General features: G+C 41.9%; 1 long non-coding RNA gene across 3 annotated transcripts in view; it reads right to left on the minus strand.

Moving 5' to 3' along the window:
- LOC122862454 overlaps positions 1-15,326 on the minus strand; it is a 51,084-nt gene that overhangs the window by 35,018 nt on the left and 740 nt on the right. The window contains exons 1-3 of one of the 3 annotated variants that reach the window (XR_006374700.1): positions 15,188-15,285; positions 14,376-14,475; positions 14,151-14,261 (exon numbers count right to left, since the gene is read on the minus strand). This is a non-coding gene — a long non-coding RNA (uncharacterized LOC122862454). Of the gene's footprint in view, positions 1-14,150; positions 14,262-14,375; positions 14,476-15,187; positions 15,315-15,326 lie in introns of those variants that run through there. The other 2 variants (XR_006374699.1, XR_006374701.1) reach the window with 2 other exon arrangements.

A 15,326-nucleotide genomic window follows, 5' to 3' on the forward strand; every position in this document is an offset into this window, starting at 1 on the left:
GCCTCCCGGGACTATCTGCAGTTACCAATAGGGTTATATAGGTGGACCAAGTGTAAGTACTGCTGTGGCCCTAGTGCGTGAGACAGGGAATAGGTTGTCTTTTCTAGCCCAGGCCCTAGTGCAGTACGTTGGCTATAGTCACTGAGAGCACTGCTGCAGGGCTTTGGACACTCATCACACCTACATCTACCAGATTTGTTCTTATATCCAAAGCTTCCACAGCCTGAGAAACATGCTGGCTATCAATTTTATGTGAAAATACAGATGGGAAATGACTGCATTTGGATACTTTCTGTGGGTAATTTGCTGTGAAAACATTACCACAGGCTTTATTAGAATTTTTGTTTTTCAAATTTTGATGTCTCCGTCTTGGTTTATGGGGGAGCACAGCGCAGCACAAGGCAACAACAGGAAAATGGCTGGTGCAGAGTGACATTTCTGCCACTTGGTCCATATTCCGTCATTTAGAAGTAATGGCCGTGACCACTGCCTCCGTGTTTACATAGCAGTGGGCTCCCAGCACCCAGCCTGTGACAAATTATAAAAGCCAGATCTATGTAGCCGGGCTGCATTTCATTAAACTTTAACTTCCCTTATCTGCAGCAACAGAGGACGGAATAATAAAGGCTGACAGGTATCTAAAGATGTATGTTTGGACTAGGGGACAGGAACAGCATGAGAGCCTTAGACAGCTTTGTCACCAAAGAAGGGACATATGTTGTGGGCTATAAAAACTGAAGGCAGATGTTGCTGTTTTACTGAAGCTGGGAGAGGTTGTAGACGCTGATGGTGCTTCGCACATATGTCCACCATGAATAGCTGTCTGTTTCACTAACAATGCTTCCTGCTGCACATACAAAAAATACAGGTTTTAGTTGTTATCTGATCAAATACGCTGAAAACATAATATTCAAAAAACATATTTGTCCATCACAGTAGATTTGACAATTATCCTACCAATAATATGTAACTGATGGTAATCTCTGTGTATTGGTGGTTATATTGAAAATATTTAATTAAATGGGAAGTGGAAGATTCAATGGGTGAATTGCTAGCAAACCTAAATATACAGTAGTGAGATGGATGCAATGCATTCATTTTATATAATAGTCATGCACTCATATAATACTCATATTGATTGTGTGAAAAGTTGAATATAAATTAAAGTTGACTGATTTAAAAATGTTTTTTGACAGCGGTATATGAATGAGTCACAAAAAAATACTTGAGGTATGCTGTCATTCATTATTAGTGAGAACAATATGCCTCAACCTTGCTTGTCTCTCTCTGGTTGTGTTTTCCCCCACACTGAGGCCTCTCTGAAATCCACTCTACACAAAAAGACCCCTCAGAAAAGAAACTTGGATCTCAGGCGTAAGTTGGATGAGGTTTATATCTCAAAAGGACAATGTGGCAAGGCCAACATTAAACCATGTTAAGATCTTCTAAGAGAAGCATTTGATTGATTCTATAGACCTTGTTCATCAAGGCCACCAGGTTTGAACCAAAGATATTTGAAATGTGAGGAAGAAAGAGGTAGTTACGGCAACAAAAAGCTGCTGAAGCGGCCTTTGTAAGTATCTGAAAGGACCCATCTACAGCTAGCTAGGCTCTCCCGTTGAGCGGACGAAAGACTACCATGTAAATAAAAGCCAAGGGTGAGCTCCCAACTTTGCCTGCATGAATAAAAATGCCTACAATAACATTACAGATGCGTACACAAATAAAGCCAGCCATTCATTTCCTTGCAATACTCAGCAGGCGCTTTCTCTTTATTCAGTGCTGTAAAAGTATATGAATTTCTTGTGCAGTTTAATTAGTGCAAAAATAAATTTGTGTCCTATCTACTGATTTTGTGAGACCAATGATTGTCCAATACCATTTTCTCACTCTGTAATATCCAGTTTCAAGACTGGCTAGGATGTGTACACATTTAAGTGCTGCCAATTTTGTGATTTTCCTACACTCTCCATGAAAGATTGTTTTCTGTGGCTCTACCAGTGTGTGTTGCTAGACAGCTGAGCACATGCTGAGATAAGGTTAGATATGGCCTTCCCCGTGGGTGGTGGTGGTGGTGGAGGGTATCGGCCAGCCTGAGGAGTGGACTAGGTGGCTGAGATAGCCTCCTCCTGCAGGCGAGTAGGTCTGGAGTGCTGCTGCTGCTCTCTCCCCCCCAGCAGCCATGTCCTGTTGGAGTGAGCCCCTTCACCAAAGCTTTGTCTGAGAAGAGAGTAGCCGAAAGGGCCCTCTGACACACTGGACAAGACCCTTCAATATACAAGCGCCACCTCCACAGCCTCGTAACTAACCTCAACTGCACACACACACACGTGCACACATTCTGCATACGCTCATGTGTGGCACCACACGAGTGCCGATGTTGTTTTATCTACTGTTTTTTGTGTGATTTTAGAGTTTGAACAGAGTGCTAAGCTCAAACACAAACATTGGGAGGCGGAGGCGAGAGCAGAGCGCCATCTGCCCTGTTCACGGCCTATAAGGCTTTCACTGTCCATTTCCAACAAGAAAACCTCTGCATTCATTGAAAACCAGGGGAGAGAAAAGAAGCAAGATAGAGTTGTACACTGCCTGAGAAAGTTTTAAATAGTTCTTTATCTACAGTGTTTTTTGACTGTGTCTGAAAGGAGAAATAGAGATGTAATCAATAATGAACAACCTTGAAAATGGCTGTAAACAGATGGCCTATTGAAAAGAGGCACGCTTTCACCTTCTGTACTTTCCCCCCCATATTTGTGTTTTCTAATTTACAATCAAAAAAGAGGTTTTCTCCATTGCTGAGCGTCTGGCTGCATCTGTTCCTGAAAAAAAAGATTGCAAATCTCCCAGTCAATACCAGCACACAATTGTCTTTCATGTTATCATAAATAATAACCCACCTTTGCTTGTCTCTCAGCAGACATTTCCTAAGTCTCCACAGATAACTCACACTATGTGTCACAAGACATGACAAAGCCCACAGTGTGACATAGGCCGGAACGGAGAGACAGTGAGGGAAGAAAGAAGAGAGTGGTGGGTGGAAGGAGTGTTAAAGACTAGTATAATGTAGTATAATGTATAGTGGTTTTGTCCAGGTAACTGCTGGCTCAAATGCAGCTATGACACATTTGAAATTGGCCCTGGCCTGCCCACAAAGACGGACAGAGGCGCTGCAAGCACTAGCCAATCCATACTCTCCAGACACCTGCTCGGCTTGGAGAATCCTCAGATATTGACCTTCAATTCAGCCGGCATTCAGAGTTGATGAAAAGAGATAAGCACTCTAATCTGTCTGTCGTCTTCGCGCTCCCATTTATTGACTAACTGACACAGACTTATTCTGGCTCTGGCTGCATGCTGTCGTCACACGCCAATGTGCTACATAAACCTAATAGATGTTTATTTGAAAGAGGCTAATATGAAAATTGCCGCTAAAGACATATGAATCAATTTTCAAAAGCAAACATAATTGGATATTGCGGGACACTTATCAATGTGAATTGGCCCGGGTCTTCTTGTCTGTCAGAGAAGTCTGCTTTTCTCCCCCCTCTTTGCTATGTTCCTTGTGTGACATGTTATTATGCTCCATTTCCCTCTGTCAGTCGTAGCCATTTAACAGATTGCCTGCCATGTAGAAACTGCTTTAAAATCTCAATGGAGTGTGTGTGTGAAATGAACGTGTGTGTAGCTGACCACATGCTTTTCTATAGACGTGTCTGCGTGTATAGATACATTCACACATGATACTCAGGTAGGTCCTTTTCTTACTCCTCCCACCATGGTCCTATATTTTCACATGACAGTTGTAGGCTGGATGTTAGAGGCACTTGACAATGAGTAGGGGAGTAGGAGGAAGTGCTTAGTGAGAGCCACTGTAGAGGATAGTGATGCCCACATACTGTCTGTGTCACAAACCCGCCATGGGTGACCATGTGGACAGATACACACACATATAATCAAACTTGTGCGAAAATGTAGATTATTGAAAAGATTCACACACACCCAACCACGCATAGTCATGCACCCCGTATCAGAGAGCCATCCGGTCATTTTCATATTCATATTTACATGTATATGAGAGCCAGGGCATCCAAGGAACACAGTTCTATTTAAATTCAGACAGAATCCGTAAATACCCACCTAGGGAGAGCCAGGAGAGGGGGAAAGGGAGAGAAAGAGGCCAGTATATTTATTTGAGTGACATTGTCTAAATTGAAGTTTGACACTCTTCACCACTCTAACCTTTATGCAAATGTGAAAACATCTATATGTGATGGACAGAATTCAATTAACTGAGATGACAGAAAATAATCTAGTGAACTGAATACATCATGCAGTTGAAAGTAACATAATCATCCTGGTAGGAAAGGGTTGGGGGGGGGGTCAGTGGGAGAGAGACAGAGAGAGAAAGAGAAGGAGAGAGAGAAGCGGGGGGTGGAGGAATGGGAGGGAGGGCACAAAGGAAGTAGAAGATAGAGCCCATTTCTCCGCCGTCTTATCGAATGGCACAAGCTCTATTTCTCCAAAGCGGAGTCTTCAGTCCACTAAACTCTTGATCTCAAATGAGAGACCCTGGAACACTGTTGCTAAGCAATTAGGGGGGCTTATTGAGCAGCTGATTCCCGCCGCTCAGTGTCCATCATTACAATTTTTCCTCACCTCATAGACTTCCATACTGATGAACAGCAGCCAGCGCCCAGTGACCACGCACAAGAAAATGGGCTCCTCCGGCAAGGCTGCAAATTACACCACCGCACACTGCCACCCTTATTTCACCCAAAACAGTAAGACTCCCCCAAAACAACTGTTGCTGCATGGACCCTGAGGGGGTGTGTGTGTGTCTGTCTGGGTGTGTGTGTGTGAGAAAATATATAGTAATTATTTTATAATTACTACTGCTACTAATTATAATATAGTAATAAATCCTTAAAATTCTGGTGAAAAAAAAAATCTTCCACAACTCCTTAGTGTTTTCTGTTTATAAATTCCACATTACAAACACTAATTATCACACATCTAACATAATTAAAATCACCTTATGTCAATGCAAAATTAGCATAGGTAGTTTACATATACAATCCATATTATCGAACAATTAGCCTTCATAATAGGAATCAGTGCAAAGAACGAGCAGTGGGGTAGGAGGAACCAAAGGAGCAACCAAACTGCCTCACACAATCTGTGAACACATTAGTGAGCTGTTGGCCAGATGGGGGCACCCTTAACCAAGATATGACAAACCATGCTACATTAGTGGAGCAGCATGTCACAATGACACAAGGAGGTGTGTAGGACAGGGAATGTTTGTTGTGATGCTTAAAACTATTTAAAAGTTAAAATAATATACTTTACAGTATAAACTAACAACACTGTACCCCAAATACACAAATTAACTGCATACTTTCCTGCATGTTGTTCAATATATGCTGTGATAACAACCTAGAATGGATTTTCTTGAAAATCATCATACAAGTAAACCCATATATTCAAACACATTTGTCAGTGTGTTTTCCGGCCATTCAGTGACAACCTGAGGCTACTAGAGGAGACTATTGTGTGTTGAGTGCTAACACTAGGTGGCTCTGTGCCCTGTTAGTGGTCCTGAAGAGCCACTCAGTCTTACTAGATTGGTCTTGTGTTTACATACTGTAGATTTGACAAAAGCGTCTGTCCTCATCTAACATTAAATCTGAAAACAAATCCAAAAATTGTATTCTAAAATCCCAAAAAATCCACATTAAATCCATTTTATAGATCATTGCCAATGTATTTTAGAAAGTACAGAATGTTACAATGCAATGTAAAGAAAATAAATAGTCTTACTCAATGAAATCTACCTCACTGGTTTGCAAAACTCCTCTCAATTCACATATCTCGGCTAAATTGTATTAGAATGCTGATTTAATCCCCATCATTTACATGTAGCTAGAAAACTGTGCTGCTGAACCGAAACCACAGTAGTAATGGATAGTTAAGTGACTCCTCACCATATCTCTTACATATAATATAAGTTCCATTAGCCCCGAAATGGCTACTGTATGGCATTTAATTAAATATAGCCTTTCAAAGAAACCCACGGCAAGTAATTTAGAGTGTGGTTATATTTGAAGCTTGTGTGAGGTTACTAGAGCTTTTAACTACTGCACCCACTGCATAGACTGTTAATTAACATATTTAGAATGAAGTAGATTTGTCATACACTAATCATTCTCTAATTCACTAAGAACTGCATCCTTTCAAACACTGGACAGTAATCAACATGCCAGGCCTAAACATTACATAATCTGTAATTATGTTTCACTGAACGAAAGGAAGAAATATATAAATAAATATACATAAATTAACAAAAGCTTATTGATGTGATTGGCTAATGGATGCCTTTACGTGTTGTGAAGGCTAGGTCTACACTGAAATACACTTTGTGACCTACAATAGACACATTCACAATTATGTTAGAGAGGGAGAGTCAGAAGACTTGTGTGTTCTCAAGTGCCAATTTCAAATGTAATGTTTCCCGCTCTTTGGAATTATTCCTCAACCGCATGCAAATTTATATCTTAATATGTACTAACAATGACAATACAAGAAATATCTGCTTATTCCCCGTCACTGTTATGGAAGTGAGTCCACCCCGCCCAGTGGTGCAAGGGGTAGGCCTGTCCCAGAAGCCCCAGTGCCCCATGGGTATTGTTTTGACTCCTCAGGTATAATGAGGGAGCTGTGGCTCGGCTGCTGAGAGGGAGAGTGGCAGCACTCCAGCCCTGACCCCCTCCTAATCCTGGGAAACCCATCCTGGGCTGACTCCCGCCTCACTCACTGCTTTAGTGCTGAGGAGAGAAACGGACAGACTACTGCTGCTCAGTCTCAGAGAGGACCAGGAAACTCAGTATACCTGTGCCCATCAACAGGTTAAACATTGGACTTACTCTTAGCTACACTCCTTCTTCTGTAATTCTATTGGCTCTCACGGCTCTTACAGGATCAGCTGTATCTACATTAGATAGGACTGACTACTGAGATATAAGTACCGGAGAATAAGTTAGATCTTTGCTAATGCATTTCATTTTATGGCAAAAATGATACCTGGCATCCTTGTTTCATTATTCAGAATATACAGCTGCGCAAAAATGCTACGGTGGAAAAAAATGAAGTCAATTGGAAAATTAAGCAGTCAAATTACGACTGTTGAATCAGAAAATGTGAACGTGAAGCTTCGTGGCAAGAAGGTAATCATTGGATGTCTTGCTCGTGACCCGGTCAAACAGGAGGTAAAGCAATGGGCAAACCTGCTGGGATTCAACAGTTTTGTATTATTAATTACTGGTACAAAAGTAGCTACTTATTATTTTTAGTTTGGTTGCATCACACTTAGGTACTGTGAGGATCAAACACACACATATTCTGATTGAAAAGAGGACCAATAAACAGAAAACTTGGTGGGGGTTCAGATATATATTTTTTTAACATCGCATTACTTCCATCCCAGAGGCCTGTGGTTCAGTCACAAACACATTAGGAGAAGATCACACAGCAGGCAGGCAGGCCTCTGCTGTACTGGCTGTTGTCAGGTGACTCTCTCTACAGCTTCAACGGCGGCAGATCCCAGCAGGGGACGTTGCTGATTGCTGACCACGCACACAACAATGTCGCCTGTGAACCCACCGCTTTATGGCTGCCCCGGCTTTGATGCAACATCTAATTGGCCGAGATGAACTGTTGCTGTGGCAGCCTGGGGCCCTGCTCCACTGTACGCCAGTCCACACAGTCACTGTCTGTATTTAATTAGGTCCCCTCTGCCTCTGGTGTGTGTATACTGTATGTGTGTGCGCACACGCAGTATATCGATACATGTGTTTGTCTTTACAAGTTCAGCATTAAAAAATACTTATTTGTTGTAATAAAGACCAATCAGAAAGGTAAATGAATGATTTCACATCAAGAAAGGAAGGTGTAGCGGTTACACTTTATAGGTTATCTGTGACATGATAAGGTGCATGGTAGACTTAAGATGGAGAGGTTTAGGGCTTTATTGCCCGGTGGTTTGTTTTCTCAGTTCTTAACGTAGCTCGTGGTACTAGTGATTGGCTTGGACGGTGACAGGGTGTGGTCGAGTAGAAGAAAGAGTGAAGGGTGTCGTAGTGGTTTATTTTTGCAGGCCCTTCACTTCTCAGCGTTTGGCGATGGGTCTGGAGCCTGTTGTCACCACGGAGGGGCTGTGTGTGAGTGGCGCTTTGTTTAACTTCCTCTCAGTGCTGGAGAAACCAGCAGGGCCTGGTAATGAGTCTGCAAACAGGACTCACGAGGAAGAGAACCTCGGTATTCATTACTAATTGCAGTGAGTGATGACAATGTGCTGCTTGGTATTTTAGCAAGCGGTCCGGTTAAAAGGATATGGTGTTAATCATAATCAGTCATTTGTTATAAAAGATCACTGTATTTCATGACAAATGCCAAATACACAACTCAAATAAAATAACAGTAGAGCTTAGCTAATACATAAATCACTCATACCTAACAGCAACATAAAAGTTGTGTTGGCAGTTACATGCCAACAGATAATTTTATATTAGAAATGAAGGGCAATTTTAGAAGCTGTGCTGCTTTGTTTATTTGCATAAAATTGAAGACATACCACAAAGTATCATGTGTCTCAGCTTGTGCTGAACTCACCAGTGCACAATGACTGATTATGGCAAATTACTATCCCTATACAAGCTGCCGAGAATCCGCTCTCTGTGCTGTATGCAGCCCTGAAGCAGGGGAAGAGAAATTGTTCCACCCAAGTACCATAAAAACAGATTGGAAGCTCTGCACTGTGAATTAGCTGCACAGGAAGCCCCCTAAACCCCCTGTTTTATTCATGAGCATGAAGGCTATCGGAGTCTAAGAAACCCCTGTGGTCTCGCCCGCTACATCAAGGTTGCATGCCGCGTCCATGGAAGGTTGCTTTTTTTTTTCTACATGCCACATTGATGCCATATTAAAAAGCATCAGAGATTAACTGCTGCTGTCATTTGAAAGTATATAAACAAATTCTTTACCCTAGTGCAGTGAGAGGGATCAACCCGGCAGCCATGTTGAAATATTTTAATGAGCAAACCATCATTCAACTCATGGAATCCTGCGTGAAATCTCCACAAGTTACATTTTGGGGTTCAGGGCTTTATTTGGGCAACCAGGGGAAGAGTTGGTGTAGGAGGGGAGTGGAGGAACTTTGCACAACTGTTGAGGAATTGTATTGTTGTTGGTAATCCTTTGGAAATTGAAATAGGGAGAGGCAGTGGCTCCTAAGGGAGAGCGATGCAGTGGACACACACATGGCAGCGCTACACTAGAGCATTGCAGAGCCTGAGAAGTTGGTGGTAGCCACAGGGGGGTACAGTGGACTGGGGCCAAGTGCGATGAAGGTGAAGAGGCCACATCTGCCAAAATTGCAGAGGAGTGTACTAGAGAAAATGAGCTTTCAAGTTACCAATGTTTCATGCAGTCTGTTTACTGTTAGATTTGTCACTGCTGTTCCTACAACAACGTCTTCACAGTTTAGCATCTGTTATTGTAACTGCATACACACTGTGGAAAATGCTCAGCTCTTAAAACCACAGAACCAAATGTAAACTGGGAAGCTGAATTTCCAATACAATACTCATTCTTTTACTGTATACATAGATGCTTTCTTTTATAGTATTAAATCCATATCTGAATACAAACTGCATGGTATGAAACACAGGCCTTTAATCTGTGGGATTCCCATTTAATAAGCATGGAATCAAACATGAAAGACTTACTTTACCAATGAGAGGGGAATTAATTGGTCTATTACCCATTATGCTAATAAACAAGCAATAATAATGAAGCTACTGTGACAAGAATTAACCAGTAGGAGGCTTTTCCATTTTTAACTCCCCTTGAAAGCTATTAGATGTATCTTACAATGTCAACCCACAGTATATGTAGAATTCAGAGCCATGTGTCCTTGTTTGCTTGGTTTGTCTGGGTGCCAGCATCTCCTAATTCTCCTCACTGAATTTAGCAACTTGGTCTCGTCATTACGGTGGCACTGAAGTCCTAATGAGTGGAATTGTTATCTGAAAGATGGCCCCCTTTTTTCCCTGCTGCGAAAGCACATTAGATCCAGACAGCTCATTTCCATTCCCCCTGTCATCTCTCTAGAAATGACGTGCAGTGCTTGAAACTGTTTATTTCCAAATTCAGACCTCCTCCGCGGCAGCCATCGGCTTCAATTACCAGTTTTTCCTGAGCGGAGCCATCAGGCAGCCTGACACTGAGGTCCAACCTAATTCCCACCTTCTCCAAAGTCAAGAGCATAATGTGCAGATAAAAAAGGTGGAAAATAGCCTGCCACTCATTAGCATGCAGCGCCTGCCTGTTCATTTGCTTGCTGCGAATGAAAGTTCTGACACTCAGCGCCTTGTGCAATACGAGAATAGTCCTCTTCAGACTGCCTCGTGTCCTTACTGCCATGGAAAGGTCATCGGCAGATGTGTGCGCTCACCAACCTGGCTCGCTGCTCTTCACTGGCCCACCTGGGAGAGGGGTTAGCTGGGGGTATTGATTCAGGGAGAACCTCATTACCAGCTGAATCAACATATTATTGCCATGTTTCACCCAGCCGAATTGTTTACAAGTGTCTTTAGCACGGGCAAAAGCCTGCTCTGGTGGGCCACGACCGCATTCATTAGTTCTGACCCCGGTGATTATGTGTTATCTGATACGTTGCTATCTGGCTTGGCCGCATGAACAGGGCCACTGACCTGCATCGGCCAGGGCCCATTACAACCCCTCTCTTTTTCTCTCTCCGTTTTTCTCCCCCTCGATCTCTCTTTCCCTCTGTCTGTGCTCCCTATGAATGTATCCATTAGCCTGCCAATGTGTAAATTGTTTTCACCTGCACTGCGGGCAGATGGGGAGCAGTGCCTCTGTCGTGATTTCCTATGCATGAGCTTTCTAATCAGTCAGAGAGTAACACGATTCCCTTGCTTCTTGCAAGAAAAAGGTGAGCTGGCACGAGCATGCACACATACATTACATGCATACACACTGATGCAGACATGTTCTCGCACTCACAATCTGCAATCAATATGCACGCTGTGTTGTGGGGATATTGGTGCAGTGGTAGCGGTGACAGGGTTCATTATATGAGCTCGCCTTACAACACTGTGATGGCTTAATACAGAGGGGAGGGCCTGGGCCCAAGCTGATCCTTGCCTCTGCCGTTCCCCATTTCAGTTCAAATCGAAGGATAATTTGACCTGGAAGACTAAACCCACATAAGCACAATGACATCCAGTAGCAGTGTCAACCGAGTGTGACCCACGGAAGAGACAGGAGAGGATGCCCCTCACGTAAACAAATAAAGCATTCCCTAATGCCTTAATGTGGATGTGACATGTGCCCTGTGGGCCTCTCCTGGAGAACAGGGTCAAATGGGCCATCCAGGACTAGATTGGCTCTTTGGGTGTAGGAAGAGGTGCTCATATAATGATGTGACTATTCCTGGCTGCTTGTCTATTCTGGCTACTCAGACAGAAAGTTACAGATCTTGGTAGCATATTTTTAAAAATTAAGATACTGTATCAAAATTGCTGATTACATCTACTACTATTTTTAGTTTTACATTATATGTAATGTTTTTGCAATTATGCCACAAGGTACAGTCAAAACAGACCCACAACTTCTACATTATATAGGTGTAACATTGCTGTGATGTATTCAGAACATGGGTAGACATTAGTTCAACACACAGGATACTGATGCTCAGTAAGACAAGACCAAAAACAACACAAGCTCCCCGCTATTAAGAATCAGTAATAGGTTCACTTCAGTGCAAGTCACCCGCTGCACGACAGCCGGTTCACTAACACTGAACCTGAGCTAGTAAACATGGAGGTGGATGGGAACTGTCTTAACAAGGCCAGGGATCAGTGTAATCAACCAGGACCACTACAGGAGCAAACATCAAGCCCTGGCTGTCAGATGCCTGACCCAAACAGCCCAGCCCAAATGAATCTCATCACCTGACAACTACACACGCTGCCCTTATTCACTGCTGTGTACCACACTGCCCCTGCTATGAGCTGTCGGTCAAACTCAAGGCTCACCGACACTTGTCAAACTGACAGATGATCCTCTCATTCCTGTCTCTCTCTCTCCCACTGACAGGATCTGCCCGCGGACCGCAAACATGTGAAAATGATTGGAAAGAGTCTCAATGAGACTAGCGGCAGATGCCCAAAGGAAAGAATAACAACATTAAAGAAACAGAGAATGAATCCACTCTGCAAACTACGATATCACAAGGCGTGCGTGCGCTAACAACAGACCACTGTCATTAGACCTGGGAGTCTTTGTTCAAAACCACACTGAAGCATTGTGCTCTCAGACAGCACTCGAGACTGCCCTGATGTTTATTCAAATAACCAACAAGTGCAGCATCATGGTGAATCTGATCTTCTCGCTCATAGAAGAGACAACACCTACAGAAAACTCTACAATTTAATTTTTTTTTTCACAATGTGTCTTATTACAGCTTAGCACAGCCTCTTGGTGTTCCATTTCTTCTTAAGTCGCAAATGAAAAGGCAAACATTGGAAACTAGTTCCCCTCCATCCCATTCTATTTTGTCAGCTTTCTTTCCTATGAAATTCTAAAGGGGATTTGTTGCAGCTTTTCATCCACTTGATAGCACTTAACTAATTGCTGTCCTCACATAGACAAAAACGTACTCACAAAACAGACACACAAATAAACCATATGCAGGCATGCAGGCACATCTGTGCACACAGACAAACATATAAATATTAGACTGTGATATTTTGTATCCTTTTTAAATTTTAATCAGACCTGGTTTTGAACAGATACTACTAATATCATCATCTAGACACATTTAATCTTTTTAATAGAACTTTGTGAAAATCAAACTATACCTGTGCCAACTACAAGTGCCTACTTTTTGAAACGATTATAAAAGCCCGGTCAAATCTCTTTTGCTAGTGGTATCAGCCAATTATAGAAACAAGTGACCATTGAATTAACACATGGAACTTGAAAGCTTTTGCACTCTGATGTGGAATGCTCTCTGGAAAAAATATGTCAGACCTTAATTTGCAATTTCACAGGTAGTCACCTGAGTTCTGGGCAAACAATAGGCTTTAACTCAATAGAAACACAATGGCATTGTAAATGTTAAAATGTGTTGATAAATGTCATAGTTCTCCTTCAACATTTTTGTAAATGCTATCCAGACAGAACTCTGAATGAATAACAAATGTTCAGAATAAGTTCATTTTAAACTTGCCACAATGAGCAACTCCTATGCCTTTTTTCTTCATAGATGAGAATTGAGGATTTGCATTAACTCCAAACACTGCTTCAGTATCTAAGTGATAGTGAAAGGAGTGAAGGGAGAGCCATGAAAACCAGAGCTGTGGAAGAACAGCCACAAAAGACAGATAAACCCAACACCACAGAGAGGTGAGCCAACTGTTCCAAGTCTCACACAAGGGGAGGAAGAAAAAGCGAGGGGGCGGAGAAGATAATTTAGCATTTGTGTAAGCTGTTTATCAAATTATTAACTGCACAGATGTTTCTGACTAGCTAGGGGCTGAACATGGGCTCTGCCAGGCAGGGGAACAAAGGTCTGACGGATTCAACGGAGATGTGCACTGAATATCAATTTAATTTACTAGCTGTTCATTCTCATGCAAATTGTGACCTCTGTTAGGGCATATCAATGGCCATACACATTGTATGTCTTCAGAGAAGCAGCAGGCAGAAACAGTGCAGAAACACTGTATGAAACTACAAATAGGGAAAATAATATATTTTCAGTGCAGCCATTAATGTAGTAAGATTTGAAAAATGTATGCATAGCACTTTTTTGTTTTTACTGATAAACACTTATAAAGACTATACCTACTCTATCATCAAAACTGTTTTTATTTTGCACCATTTGGGTTATATGAATTTTTCTAACTAGGAAGGAACTATACTGTAGATAACTCACTGTAGAGTTGCAATGAATGCTGCTGAGAGATATGTAGATAAGAACACAGTGTGGAAGAGGCAACATAATTTATGAGCCCTGTAGTTTGTGTATGCATTTGTTTATGCAAAATTACTAAAATCATACTCACCAACATGGTTTAAATGACAAGTTGGGTCCAGGCATTTCACCTTAATTGGAGCGTCTTTACCTTTGATGTAATCTCACTCATGGTGCCACTATATCTTGATGAGTTTTCTGCCTGATAAGAGCAAGAGAAGCACATTAAACAAGCACAACAAATGTTCTGGAAATGCTGAAAATAATCATGAATGCATGGTATAACATCCAATAAAGGTTGATCACTCTCATCGACCTCAGCTGAGCTCAGCTGGAACGGCAATGTTGCAAGTCCCATTTTCTTCATCACCTCCAAAGTACCCGCCTTTCAGCTCTCCACAGCACAAACAAAAAGCCTGGCAACAATATCAATTATACATGCAGGAGGCAAACAAGGGGATTTATTTCACAACAAATAGCCTCATAGAGAGATGCTGAATAGGGCAGATTAGCATTAGAAAAGGACAACAAAACTCCCCAGTTCAACCGCTAAAGAGCAATTTGATGGGATTGGAATTGGGGAAATTGCTTGATTAGGGTATGCATTTGGAGGGGCTGTCAATTTCAGAATCCCAGCAAGGATATGTAGTGTTGTCTCTTTGACGAAATGATGTACTGCTGCAGTCAAAACATGACATTATGAGAACTGTCAGTGGTGACCTTTGATAATGCAAGACAAGATCAAGAGATGATACAGCAGCCATCTGAGTAAATGAGACATCAGTCTGTATCTGATAGAGAGGTGGAAGATTATCAAATAAAGACTTTTGATGGCTGGTATTTAGCCCAGTCAGGTTAAGGACATTTTTGTCAGCAAAGGGTTCTGAACTATGAGGTCCTATTTCATCATGGAAATATCATTTAGCCTATTCTTCATTTTATTTTTTTCGTTTTGTGTAAAATAGGTTTACCCCGGTAAACAAGAAACGGCATTTAAGCGCAGGTATATAAGTTAGGGCCGTTAAAACTTATGTCTATACATCTTTTAAAAAATTGACTATGTGTTTCAGTAAATATTTTGTTATTTTGTTAAGCGTTTGTTGGAAAACATCTTGCAAATTTTCTTACCCGACATTTAATGGGACATTTGTGACCGTCACTTTTTTGTGGTAAACAGCATACTTTGTACAGTTAGTTTTCAAAGAGCAAGCTCGCGCCCGAACTCGCACCACGTGCTCTCTGTGTTTACCCGCAGGGATTTCTGGGA

This window comes from Siniperca chuatsi, linkage group LG15 (genome assembly GCF_020085105.1).
Source record: "Siniperca chuatsi isolate FFG_IHB_CAS linkage group LG15, ASM2008510v1, whole genome shotgun sequence".
In the NCBI taxonomy this organism is placed as follows: domain Eukaryota; kingdom Metazoa; phylum Chordata; class Actinopteri; order Centrarchiformes; family Sinipercidae; genus Siniperca; species Siniperca chuatsi.